Source organism: Typopeltis vanoorti, chromosome 2 (genome assembly GCF_054136105.1).
Source record: "Typopeltis vanoorti isolate ZY-2024b chromosome 2, IOZ_Tvanoo_1.0, whole genome shotgun sequence".
NCBI lineage: Eukaryota > Metazoa > Arthropoda > Arachnida > Uropygi > Thelyphonidae > Typopeltis > Typopeltis vanoorti.
The window spans coordinates 1,011,917-1,025,573 of record NC_143550.1 but is presented as its reverse complement, the minus strand read 5'-3'; the positions used below and the strand labels follow the sequence as shown (position 1 = coordinate 1,025,573).

Here is a 13,657-nt window from a genome sequence, read left to right as displayed (position 1 = left end):
TAAAAGTAGCATGTGGCGGTGAATTTGAGCTGTACTGAAGAAAGTGATTTTTAATAAGTGAATAATCTGTTTTTCTACGTTTTGGAGTGCTAAATTGTTTCTCTGGAATACGAGTGTATGTCAGTGATTGTTTTTTTAAGTTAGTTGTCGTCATGATATTGTGTATTTTGGTTGCCAAGAAGACTGGGTGGGAATCGAATGCATAATGGTTGAAGACAAAACGAAGCTGGGTTTTCATTACTGTATTTAGTTTTATTTCTTAAGTGTACTTAAATGTTTTGTTTTGCTTGTAAGTGCTTGTACTTTTTCTTATTTATTTATACTCCCTAATACTTATTTAGCGTTTATTTTTGTCACTAATTAGTGACACTATTTTGAATAATTAACGATTACGCTAGTAGTTCCTTGGCAGTAAGGAATGATGGCGGATTCAGCTGCAGTCGCAAATAGCGTGTCGCCAAGTCCTCTGCCATTTAAGAATTCTATTATAAGTAATTTAATAAGGGACTTTGTGGCATGCAGTATTAGCAGCATGTATGCATCTTGGAAACTGGATATGTGGCTTGTGAGGGGGGGGGGGGGTGCATGTGTGCGTAAAGTGCAGCCAGTGGGATGAAATAAATGCATTAGATATATCAATATCTGACCTTGTTGCTCCAGGAATGGGAAATGAATATAGAAAGACGAGTAGTGTGATAGGAGAAAATGAAGAAAAAAATATGAATCAGAAAATAATTGTTGATAGTGTGGAAGGCATGAGTGACTGTGAAAGTTTAGGAGATGGTTTTGTTTGGGAGAGTGAATATCGATTAAGAGTGACTGACTTGCAGAGGGAGATAAATGAGCTGAAAGAGGAGGCGGAATGTCTTGTGAATGAGAGGAGAAGTATGAAAGATGAGATTAGGAGAATGGAAGAGATAAATACAAGAGAATCAGAGTAGGGGAGAGAGAGAGAGAGAGAGAGAGTTTTGGGAATGATAGGAGAGGAGAGAATTTTGGGATTGATAGAAGAGGAGAGAATGGAAACAGTAGGAGAGAGGGAATGAGAGAGGTATGGAAGTGCTAGAAGAGGAGAGAATGGAAACAGTAGGAGTGACGGAATGAGAGAGAGAGGTATGGGAGTGCTAGAACAGGAGAAAATGGTAACAGTAGGAGAGGTATGGGAATGCTAGAAGTGTAGAGAATGGAAACAGTAGGCGAGAGGGAATGAGAGAGACATATGGGAATGAAAGAAGATGAGAGAGGAAATGGTATGAGGTATAATGTATGGGGACTCAATGATCCGAGGTGTTCAAGATGGGATGCATGAGGAGTGATTGCCAGGAGGAACGATAGAAAGAGTGGCTATGTCAATTAAGAGGTGGTAATATTGAATGACATAATAGCTAGAATGTGTGACGAGAGGACTGGAATATGTGGATGCTTGGAGTGCATTTGAGGACAGAGAGGAATTGTATGCGAGAGACCGCTTACATCTGAATGAGGAAGAATGTAGACATCTGGAGAGATTGCTGTTCTGAACGAGTTAATGTGTCCCAGGGAGGATAACAGGGGTGGCCTCTTGTGGGAATGGGTACTTGGGAGAATGGGGACAACATCAGGTAATACTGAGCCCAGTGGAGTCTAGAGGGGATAATGCTGGATATAGAAACAGCATTTATATGCTTTATACTAATCGCAGGAGTATCCGGAATAAGGAAGAGGAATTGGTGGCACAGATAGCACTAGCCTGGCCAAAAATTATTGGGATCATTGAGATGTGTTTGACAGAAGAGGATATAATAACAAGAATAGAAGTCACTGGGTACAGCATTTTTCGGCAGGATAGGAAGGCAAAGCATGGTGGTGGAGTACTGCTTATGATAAGTGATGACCTATGTCCTCTAAGAGTGGAGGCTTTGGAAGGCAGTGACACTAATGATTTTGAAAGCATATGGTGTGAGGTAGAAGTGGACAAGACAGGATATTTAGTGAGGTGTTGCTACAGATCCAGGAGCCCAAAGGGTTGGGACCAGGAGATGTTTAGACAGTTGAATTTGGCAAGTGCAAGAAGAATGATTGTTATTGGAGATTTTAAATACAGTAGTATAAATTGGGGAGAGGAAGATGCATGTAGAAACAAGGGAATGGAATCTCTAGAATTCTTGAGGGACAAATGTCTTACACAACATGTAATAGAGGGAACAAGAGGTTTAAGAGTTTTGGATTTGGTTATAGCACCAGAAGAGTTGATAAATGAGATGACATCTCTCCCACCAGTTGGAGAGACTGACCATATGGTTTTTACTTGGAAAATGAATAGACATGCAGGAATATCAAAGAGACTGGAACGTATGTGGAATAATAAGGCAGGTGATTATAATAGTCTAAGACATCAACTTAGGGAAGTTTCATGGAGGGAAGAATGGGAAGGCCAGGATATTATTAGTGCATGGAAAATTGTGAAAGAATATTTGTTGGCAGCAATGGTAAGTTGTATACCACGAGTGAAGAAGAGGACACAATTTGGAGTAAAGTGGATGACAAACAATATTAAGTAGGAATTGCATGCGAAAAATTGGCTATGGAAGAGATATAAGGAGACAGGTGAAGAGAAGGTGCATGAAGAATATAAGACACATGCCAGAAGAGTGACTAGTATGGGAAGTACTGGAATATGAGAGGAGACTGGTCCTAAGATCCAAAGAAAATCCTAGGGAATTTTTTAGCTATGTGGCAAGTAGGAGGAGAAATGACTGTGGAAGAATGATATTGCGGGATAAAAATGGGAATAGAGTGACTGATGCAGAGAACATACTGGAATTGTTCAAAACACTTTATTGGAGTATTTCATCCTGGAGGAGTCAGTTTTAATACTAGAGGGATAGGTTTGAGGTTTAGAGGTACAGGAGGAGAGTGTGTCTCAAATACTGAGTACTCTGGATGTCAGTAAAGCTGTGGGACTGGATGGTATTTCGCCACGAGTTTTGAGAGAATGTGCTAAGGAACTGACAGTGCCTTGACCTGGCTTTTCAATGAAGGTCTGGCTGCAGGAAAGGTGCCCATGGAATGGAAGGAAGGTAAGATAGTGCCATTGCATAAGGGTGGTAGCTGACTGGAAGTGTCTAATTATAGGCCAGTTTGCGTGTCATCAGTAGTTGTTAAGATCTTGGAGAAAGTAGTGAGGGACAATATGCAGCATTGGGCAGATGAGGGTAGTGTTATTCGTGAGATTCAACATGGATTTGTGAAAAGGTGCCCTAGTTTTAGCAATATGCCTTTTATAATAAAGTTACAAGATCATTAGATGAGGGAGATTTACTGCCATATACTGCCATTTTCTTAGACTTAGCAAAAGTGTTTGACAGGTGGCCACATAATGAGCTGATATTTAAGTTGCAGTACATGGGTCTGGATGTCAGATTTGTCAACTGGATTCAGGAATCGCTGTCCGATAGGTATCAGAGAGTTGTCTATGGTGGGACAATTTCAAGGAAGCAGAGGGTTACAAGTGGGGTCCCACAGGGCTCAGTACTGGGACCTATATTATTTAACCTTTATATCAATGACATTGTCAGTGAATTGCATGGGATATTCAGTTGTTTGCAGATGATGCAAAGACGGGAAGAATTATTAGTAATAGTGCAGATGTGGTACCCCTGCAAGAGGATTTGAATAAGCTAGGTAGATCGGCAAATGAATGGGGGTCTCAGTTTAATGCAGCAAAATGTGAGGTCTTGAGGTTTGGGACATGTCGATGGGACGCTGCATACTCTATGGGAGGAGTTAAACTGGAAGAAATAAGGGAGACAAGAGATCTGGGGTTGATGATTGATAGAAACCTGAAATTCAATGGACTTATTGCAATGGTGGTGAAGGTAACACAAATGATTGCTGCAATAATGAGAAGGACACTGACCTGCAGAGATAAAAGGGTTATCATTCCGTTGTATAAGTCTCTGATCAGACCACACTTTTGTTCTATTGTTTTGACTATTGTTCTCAGATTTGGTCCCCAGGATTTGAAGGGGATAAATTAACTGTGGAAAGTGTACAAAGCGGATAACAAAGATGGTTTCAGGACTGTACCATGTTAGTTATGAGGATCGGCTGAGGGAATGTGGACTGCAGTGTTTGGTGGATAGAAGGAGAGGTGATATGATTGAGACTTTTAAACTGTTGAGAGGTGGTTACAGGGTTGACACTGGGGAGTTCTTTCGCTTGGTTGAACAGCGGGAAGGAGTGATGAGAAGAGGCCATCCCTGGAAGTTACGAAAGGAAACTGAGCAAGAGGGTGAGGAGTGGTTTCTTTGCATGGAGGGTGGTTGAACCATGGAATGCATTGCATGATGGAGTGGTGAGAACAAGAACGGTCAATGAGTTTAAGGAGTGGTATGATAGACTTTGTGTTTCTTAGGAAGGACCTCCCACGATGAGTCTTTTGACTCAATGGAGGCCTGAATAATAATAATAAAAAGAAAATCAGCAATTTCTGTTAGCATGACTCTAAAGTAGCTGGAAGAATGTGGGGTATAGCACGATTTAGCTGGGAAAGACCTGAGTTCAGTTTGTAAAAAGAGGAATCATTATATGGGCTTTTTCATTTAAGGTTGAATTAGACAACCTCATAGGGTTTTTCCTCCAGGAAACTCTGGTTTTCATCATGCATACTGGAAAATTGGCCAGATAATATGCGCAATTAACACACAAAATTACTATTTGTGTGTTAATTGTAAAATGCAAATTTTTGTAAAATGCAAAAAATTCAATCTAGGTACTTTTCATAGGATATGTTTTTTATTTTATTTTGTTTTTATTTTTTGTTTTGTTTATTTGAGAAACTTCTTTATATTTGGGGAGGGGAAAATATATATATATGTCGCAGGGATATGATCAATTCACGGAAGATGTTAAAATAACAACTCTGTGGGGTGATTTCCCTGAAGAAAGTAAGTGATTTGATCAAATCCCTTAACTGTTTTAGTGAAAAGATGAAATAATATTGTTTAGATATTAAAAGTATTTATTTAGTAAACCATGCATTATTAAATGTAGAATAGTTAATACAACAATAGTCATTGAAACACAAATTATTTATTCGAATTGGAGTCCTGTTTTTGGTTCTGTTCCAAATAAAGCTTTGTAAGGTGATCGTTTAATGGTTTGGAGTCCTGTTTTTGGTTCTGTTCCAAATAAAGCTTTGTAAGGTGATCGTTTAATGGTTCGATGAAAAGAGGAATTCTTTTGGAATTGAACAAAGTAACAACCTATAGCCCAATTTTTTGTGTCATTGTCAATTAGCCAAGCACGTAATATAGCTTCCACATCTTGATTTGATCGCTCAACAGATCCTTGACTAGCTAGATGTCTAGGCCTGCCATTTACAATTTTGCACGTTGGCCACAGGGTTGTTAATTCTTGTATGACAGCAGCCGTAAACTCACGGCCGTTGTCGCTTTGTAGTATATGAGGACAACCTACTTCCAAAAATATTTTTAATAGCTCCATTGCTACTTCAGCAGCTCTTTTTGTTAGTCAATGGTCGAAGAAAGCTGAATTTCGTCGTGTGGTCCTGGTAGTTAATAGCCATTTGTAATTTCTATCTGGTGTCGACTGTAAGTCAACTGAATCGACTTGGCCACGATGATTGAAGTCACTACATATAATTAGGCAAACAACGATTCCTTTGTTTGGAAATTTTTTTTTAGAATGACATACCGTGCACAGCTTTAAAAACTCCAGTACAACTGAAGTAGGTATTAGGTATTTCGATTTCAAACTATACAGCATTTTATCACTTCCTCCGTGGCCAGTTGACTGATGGATTTCCCAAAGTATGTGGTAAAAATTTTCCGTTGGTACTATTTTCACAATTGGATCGAATTCAGACTTTCTCTTCAAAATCAAAGATTTTTTGGTACCTACTTCCATAACATCATATTTTTTTCCATAATAGTACTGTTTATGTGTCTGTTGCAGTTTAAGTAGTGGTGCTAATTTAAATTGTTCAATGATTGTGACAGCTTCTTCTATCCTTTCTCTAGTCCACAAAGGTTTTTCTTTTTCATGCCACTTGTACAAAAACGTCCTGACAGTTTCATTGAACTGTTCTTCAGATACAAATTCGGTCAGAGTTGGATTTTTTTCTATATCTGAACTCATTTTTCTACAGTAGGTACTTGATAAAACTCGAAATATAGAAAACAATAATAAAAATGCACGCAACCTTCCTCACGTAATGTTTGGCTGGTACGGACGCCAGAGGGGAGCTTGGATCCACGAAAAATGTTTAAAATTTCACTAAAAATATCCTTTTTGTTTTTAAAAATATCAGCTTAAATGACTATTGTTGTATTAACTATTCTACATTTAATAATGCATGGTTTACTAAATAAATACTTTTAATATCTAAATAATATTATTTCATCTTTTCACTAAAACAGTTAAGGGATTTGATCAAATCACTTACTTTCTTCAGGGAAATCACCCCCACAGAGTTGTTATTTTAACATCTTCCGTGAATTGATCGTATAAAAACGTCCTGACAATTGAACTGTTCTTCAGATACAAATTCGGTCAGAGTTTGATTTTTTTTTATATCTGAACTCATTTTTCTATGGTAGGTACTTGATAAAACTCGAAATATAGAAAACAATAATAAAAATGCGCGCAACCTTCCTCACATAATGTTTGGCTGGCACGGACGCCAGAGGAGAGTTTGTATCCACGAAAAATGTTAAAAATTTCTCTAAAAATATCCTTTTTTTGTTTTTAAAAATATCAGCTTAAATGACTATTGTTGTATTAACTATTCTACATTTAATAATGCATGGTTTATTAAATAAATACTTTTAATATCTAAACAATATTATTTCATCTTTTCACTAAAACAGTTAAGGGATTTGATCAAATCACTTACTTTCTGCAGGGAAATCACCCCTCAGAGTTGTTATTTTAACATCTTCCATGAACTGATCATATACCTTAGGGATTTGATCAAATCACTTACTTTCTTCAGGGAAATCACCCCTCAGAGTTGTTATTTTAACATCTTCCATGAATTGATCATATACCTTAGGGATTTGATCAAATCCCTATTTTCATCATTTCCCTGCGACATATATATATATATTATTTAATGCAGTGAGGTTGCAGTAATCGGTTTTCATGCAGAACTACATAAAGACGTATGATGATAAAATTCAATAATGGAAAAACATGCATGGAAAAATTATTATTTAATACTTGCAATATTTTTGGCTAGGTTTCTTTGCAATTTGTCAATGCATACAGATGAAAGAGATAAGCAAATTAGAACAACACTTAAGATGCAAGCACGTGACAGTATATGCTGTTCATTGGAGGAGGATAGCTCCATCTACAGCTATTAGAATTCAAAGCTGTAAGTGAATTTAAATAAATATTATTCATAAAACACAGGGAGAGTGTGACTTAAGAAGATTTCTCAAAATTGTGAAGTTGGGGTTCAGTCCATTGGCATTGCAACTTTTTTTTTTTGTATAATATCTCTCCTGTGATGAGTCTTTAGACTCTATGGAGGTCTGATGTTAATAATAATAATAATAATAATAATCTTTCATGTAAAAAAATAACTTCTGTGTAAAACTTGTGCTATATTCCAGTCTAGAATTCTATGTCTGGCAGATAAATTATGGTTGGCTAAACCAGACTTCTCATGCTCATTGAGTAGAATATAATTTTATTCTTATATAATTATGAAGTAGATTATAACAAGCTGAAAAGTTAGCTTTCAGCAGAGCCATGGCATCAGAATTTGTAGGGGGAGAGGTGTTGGTGCATGGGAGGTGGTCAAGTTGAAGAAAACAGTATCTGAATGTATACCTAGAGTCAGCAGGATAAATCAAGTAGGCATTAGATGGATGAATAGCTTCATTAAGCAGGAGTTGCACAAAAAGAAAGGGAAGGATATAAAGAAAAAGGTGATCAGCATGCCCATGAACAGTATGGTAAGGAGGACTAAAACTAATTATGAGAGAAAGCTAACTGATGAGGCTAAAATAAATTATAGAGTTCTAACACTGTGTGGCAAGCACAAGAAGGAAGAACTGTGGAAGGATGACTTTATAAAAAGTGATGATGTGTGGGGGGGGGGGGATAACAGAACCACACTTCAACCACATTGTGGTTGAAGAAATGAAAGTGCTTAAAACAGCCATGGAATTAGATAGCATATCAGCCCATATATTGAATGTGCAAAGGAATTATCAGCTCCTCTGACCAAGTTGTTTAATTTAAGCCTCAGCTGGAAAGATGCCAATGGAAGGGAGAGAAAGCAAAATAATCCCATTGCATAAATAAGGCTCTAAGAAATAAGTAGCAAATTATAGGTCAACTAACATCTCAGGAGAGGTGCTAAGGTATTGGAGAAATTGGTGATTTCTCCGGTACCTTACTATGGAATATGATACTCTATACAGTACAACATGGTTTGTGAAGGGTAGTCTTGGCTTAGTACACTGTTGTCCAAAACTAAGGATGAACTATATTTCTGCCTGTATATGAAATAATTTTCATGACTACAGCCAGTGCTGAGCTATGGAAATTTTAACAAAGGGCTCGCATCATTGAGCAAAAAAAAAAAAAAAAAGCCGTATTTCACACAAAAACTTTTATTAATACAGCTTGTACAAATTCCAATCAAAAAGTATGAGAGAACAATCAACCTCTAAAGGCTATCATTTTTAAACAAATATTTCTTGATCTAAACATGAAATATTTGTACACAATCAACTATGTTAATTTATCTTACATAAGAAAAACATTTTTAACTATCAAAATGTAATAAGAATGAAATATTTTATAATCTTTTATAAAACATTTGATTGGCTACTGGTTTTACGATTGGCTACCAAAAGGGTAAAGATAGGGCATGCGCTTATCATATTTTCAAACTTGGGTGCATTCATTATAGAGGAGTTGAAACAATAATTCCAAATAATCTATACACTGCCGAATAGACTAATTTTTGGTAGGTTACCGTATGAGTTTGTCGCTTAATATATTTCAAATAATTATGTTTTTTTTTGTTTCTTTTGAAAAAATAAAAAAGTAAACAAGAAGAACAAGGGACTCGCAAATTTGAGAAAAATTTAACAAAGGGCTCGCGCGAGCCCCTTATAACTCACCACTGACTACAGCCAAATGTGGACATAATAAATTATATTATGCAAAAAATGCATTATATATTGCAATTTAATTTCATGCAAATTAAATTGCAATATGTTTTTGGAAAAATTACAAATTCCCTAAGGACGTAGTTAAGAAATTAATGTATAGTACTTACAGAAAACTATGCCGAGACATTTCAGTAAGGAATATGTCCGCTGCAATGCAGCTCTCACAACATAATACCATGCTTAGCACCAAGTGATTCAGGAGTTTTTGAGGAAAACTGACCCATTCCTCTTTCAGAGCAAGTATAAGGCATTTTTTGTTTTCTGGTGGGGAATTTTGAGCAGCAGTATATCTCCCTATTGCATTCCAAACGTATTCTATGAAGTTGAGATCTGGGTAACATGCTGACCACTCGATTAATTAATATCCTCGTTCTCCAAAAGTGTCTCCACTGTTAATGTATAATATGATGTGGTATCCATAAAAATGAATTTTTCACCTAACTACTGAACATGACACTGAAGAGCTTCATTGCAATATCGTTCACCAGTCATAGCCCTTTTACCCAGCACTTGTAGCTCAGTGCATCCATTAAACATAATGCCGCTCCACACCATGATCCCAGCACCACCATATTTATCCCTTTCAAGAACATTCTCACAAAGGTAAGCAGTACCACTTTCATGCCAGATAAAGTTTCATATAGAATCAGAGGAAAGACTAAAACAACTCTGATCTGTAAAGATTATTAACCCATTGGTGTCTTGTCCAATTTTTATACACATAACATAACATTACAGAAAGCGTATTCTATGATAAGCTGTTGATAAAGGGACGCAGACTACTGGTCTTTGGGCATTTAGCCCTACTTTTCACTGATATCTTGCCACAGTTTTTCAAGATATCCATGTACCTGTGCTTAATGGAGCTGACCTACTGTGGTGCAATGATTACATTTTGCTGGTATAACCAAAAATCTGTCTTCATGCTCTGTGGTAGAGTGAAGGTAACCTCTTAGCGAGCATCTGGAACACATTCCATTGGTTTGAAATGTAGAGCCTGAATACGAGGCTATGTGAATTCCAAACTCGCTGGCAATATCAGTGCAGCTTCTTCAAGCTTTCCAATAATTTCTCCCCCATTTGAAATCATCTAGATGATGTCTTTGAGACATTACAAGACATTCAAGTTTGCAACTTTATTCCTTCACAAAAAGAGCCTCCTTCAAGCACAGTTCACTTAGAGCAGCCTTTTATTCTGTTGAGTGCTATCATGTGACTCCTTTGAGTGAGATCAAAAAAGTAAGCAAATTATACTGGTCACATAATGAAATGAAATGTCACATAATAATAATAATAATAATGATTATTATTATTATTATGTGACACCTCTAGGGAGTCCAAAGGACTCATCGTGGGAGGGCACACTACTCTACTTTGCTAAATACATCTCATCCTCTCCACTACTACTTAATTCTCCAGCTATGACACTACTGCCGTTGACACCATCTATCACCCATCATCCATCACCAACAACAGTATTTTTTGTCTCTAAATTGCATGTGTTCTGAAGGCCGATTTGTCTGTACGCCGGATGAAAAACCTGAGTTTCCGGGAGAAAAAACCCATTACCTCCATATGAGATCGGCTAACTCACCTTCAACTGAAAAACCTATTTAAAGATTATCCTCGTCACTATGAGAATCGAACCCAGATCTTTTCCAATCAAAGGGCGCAATGTCTCGCTATTTTTCCAATTGCGCTATGGCAGCTAATAATAATAATTTAATATAAAAATAAATTTCATATTTTTAAAATGAATCTGAAGTAAACGACCCATCGCCTATAATAAGAAAGTTGACACAAGCAAGGGATTCTGTAAAAATCATGATGAGAAAAATGAGTATATTTATCTTTTGGAGAATAAGGAATTCTATTTTCATTTTCTATAGATGGTTTAGGAGAAAAAAACAAACATTAAGCATTTCTTCAAATCATTCCATTGCAGTTCCTTCTGTCTGTTTAAGAATTTGTTTTGACATGAAAAGTAACTTGATATGTAGCTTGAATAAAATAACTTGAATTTATGATAAAATAGTTTCACAATATCAGGAGGAAAATCATTGCATACTATTTCTGTTGTATCAGCAAGTATGATGTTTGGAAGTGTAACTATGTCAAAACTAATTAACCACGCTACCGGCCAAGACGTATATATATGTCCAGTTTATCATGGATGTGAAGTGCATATCAAAATTATAATACCATTGATATTACATTGGAATATATGATGGATACGAAGTGTATGAGGATGCGTATTTGATCCATAATGATCGGTAAGGTGATTAAAAGATCTGTAAGTTGTAAAGATAATCGTAATACTTGATTTTGAAATTCTCTGAATTTTTAATGAAGGATGATGAATTGCCAGTAAATGTGGAGGGAAGCCTGGATAAATGCTTTGAGAATTTATAGGTAGGGACAACCTTTGCAATTAACAGTCGATCTTAAAAAATATTTTCTTTATGTATCTTCCACAATCCATAAAGTCGGGGAGGAGTGCATGGTGACATGATGAACTGTTTTAACATTTTGATAACTTTCTCCAGAAACTATTAAGTTTGTTGACCTGTGATTGAGTTGGATCTCTTAAGATGCATCTCTATGTGGTATGATTCTTAAGTAAAAGATTTAGTTTTATGAAATAATTATTTTTATCATGAATTACAAAGAGGTCATCCTTTGTCGGCTATGTTCTTCACAAACATCCCACTTGCTGATAGGATAAAATTATTATGCAATGATTGTCCTTCTGATATTGTGAAATCATATGATTCTGTCTTAAATTTAGGTTACTTTTCATTTTGAAACAAATTTTTTAAACAGACAGAAGGAACTACATAGTCAGAACTGCAAGAATTCCTTGAGAAAATTAATTCAGTAAACCCAAGAATTCTAGATATTCTAATTTTAATACAACCTAATGGCAGTCTACAGTTTTCAGTATAGGAAAGCAATACATATTGGATAATGCATTAATGCTGCATCACATCATCATCCTACTCAAAAATCTGGCAAGATTAAAACTTCAGTTGACTGTGCACATATGCTGTGTTCCACTAGTTTTCTTTTAAATAACGAACTGTCCACTATCAGAGCAACATTTATTTCTAATGGATATGATATCAAAATAATCAGTAAAATTATTAATAATTATGGTCTTCATCCAAAACCCTCTTCGAAGAACTTTCTAGAATTTCCATTGCATTTTATTATTATTATTATGATGATGATGATTCAGGCCTGCATAGAGTCAAAATCATAGGAGACCCATCATAGGAGACCCATCCTAGAAAACAGTCTATCATACCACTTGTTAAACTCATTGACTATTCATGCTGTCACCACTCTATCAGACAATGCATTCCATGGTTCAACCATCCTCCATGCTAAGAAACCACTCTTCACCCCCCCCCCTCTTGTTCACAGCTTCCTTTCGTAACTTCTGGAGATGCTCCCCCAGCGTCAACCCCCTGTAACTACCTCTCAACAGTTTAAAAGGCTCAATCATACCACCTCTCTTTCTATTTACCAAACTGTGCAGTCCACATTCCTTCAGCTAACATTCTACAGTCCTGATACCATCTTTGTTATCTGCCTCTGCATGCTTTCACAGTTAATTTATCCCCTTCAAACCCTGTGGACCAAATTTGAAAACAATAGTCCAAGTGTAATCTGATCAGGGCTTTATACAATGGAATGATAACTCTTTTTCTCTGCAGGTCAGCATTCTTCTCAGAATTACAGCAATCCTATGGATTACCTTCACCACCGTTGCAATATGTTCCCTGAATTTCAGGTTTCTATCAATCATCAACCCCAGATACCTTGCCTCCTCTACTTCCTCTAGCAAAGTTCCTCCAACAAATTTTCAACATCCCATCAATGTATCCCGAACTTCAAGACTTTAGATTTAACTGCATGAAAGCGATTCCCGCATTCATTTGCCCTCTGTCCAGTTTATTCAAATCTTCTTGCAGGGTTACCACATCTGTACTATTAGTAATAACTATTCCCATCTTTGGATCATCTGCAAACAACTGAAAGATTTAACAATACAGGTCCCAGTACTGAGCCCTGTTGGACCCCACTTGCAACCTTCTGACTCCTTGATATTGCTCCCCCCCCCTCCCAACTCTATGATACCTATCAGGTAGCCAATCCTCAGTCCATTTCACTAACCTGACATTCAAACTCATGTGCTGCAACTTAAATATTGGTTTATCATGTGATACCCTATCAAATGCCTTTGTAAAATCCAAAAAAAAAAAAAAATGGCAGGATATGCCTTTGCCTCATCAACTGCTCTTGTCACTTTATTATAAAAGGCAATCATATTACTAAAGCAAGAGCTCCCCTTAACAAATCCATAGCATTACCCTCATCTTCTGAATGCTGTATATGGTCCCTCACTAATTTCTCCACGATCTTAACAACTACTGATGAAACATGAACTGGTCTAT

The 13,657-nt window shown here is 36.7% G+C and overlaps 1 protein-coding gene across 1 annotated transcript in view; it reads left to right on the top strand.

Moving 5' to 3' along the window:
• Window positions 1-13,657, top strand: part of LOC150108776 (transient receptor potential cation channel subfamily M member 2-like) — a 685,147-nt gene that overhangs the window by 646,328 nt on the left and 25,162 nt on the right. The gene's annotated exons all lie outside the window — the stretch shown is intronic.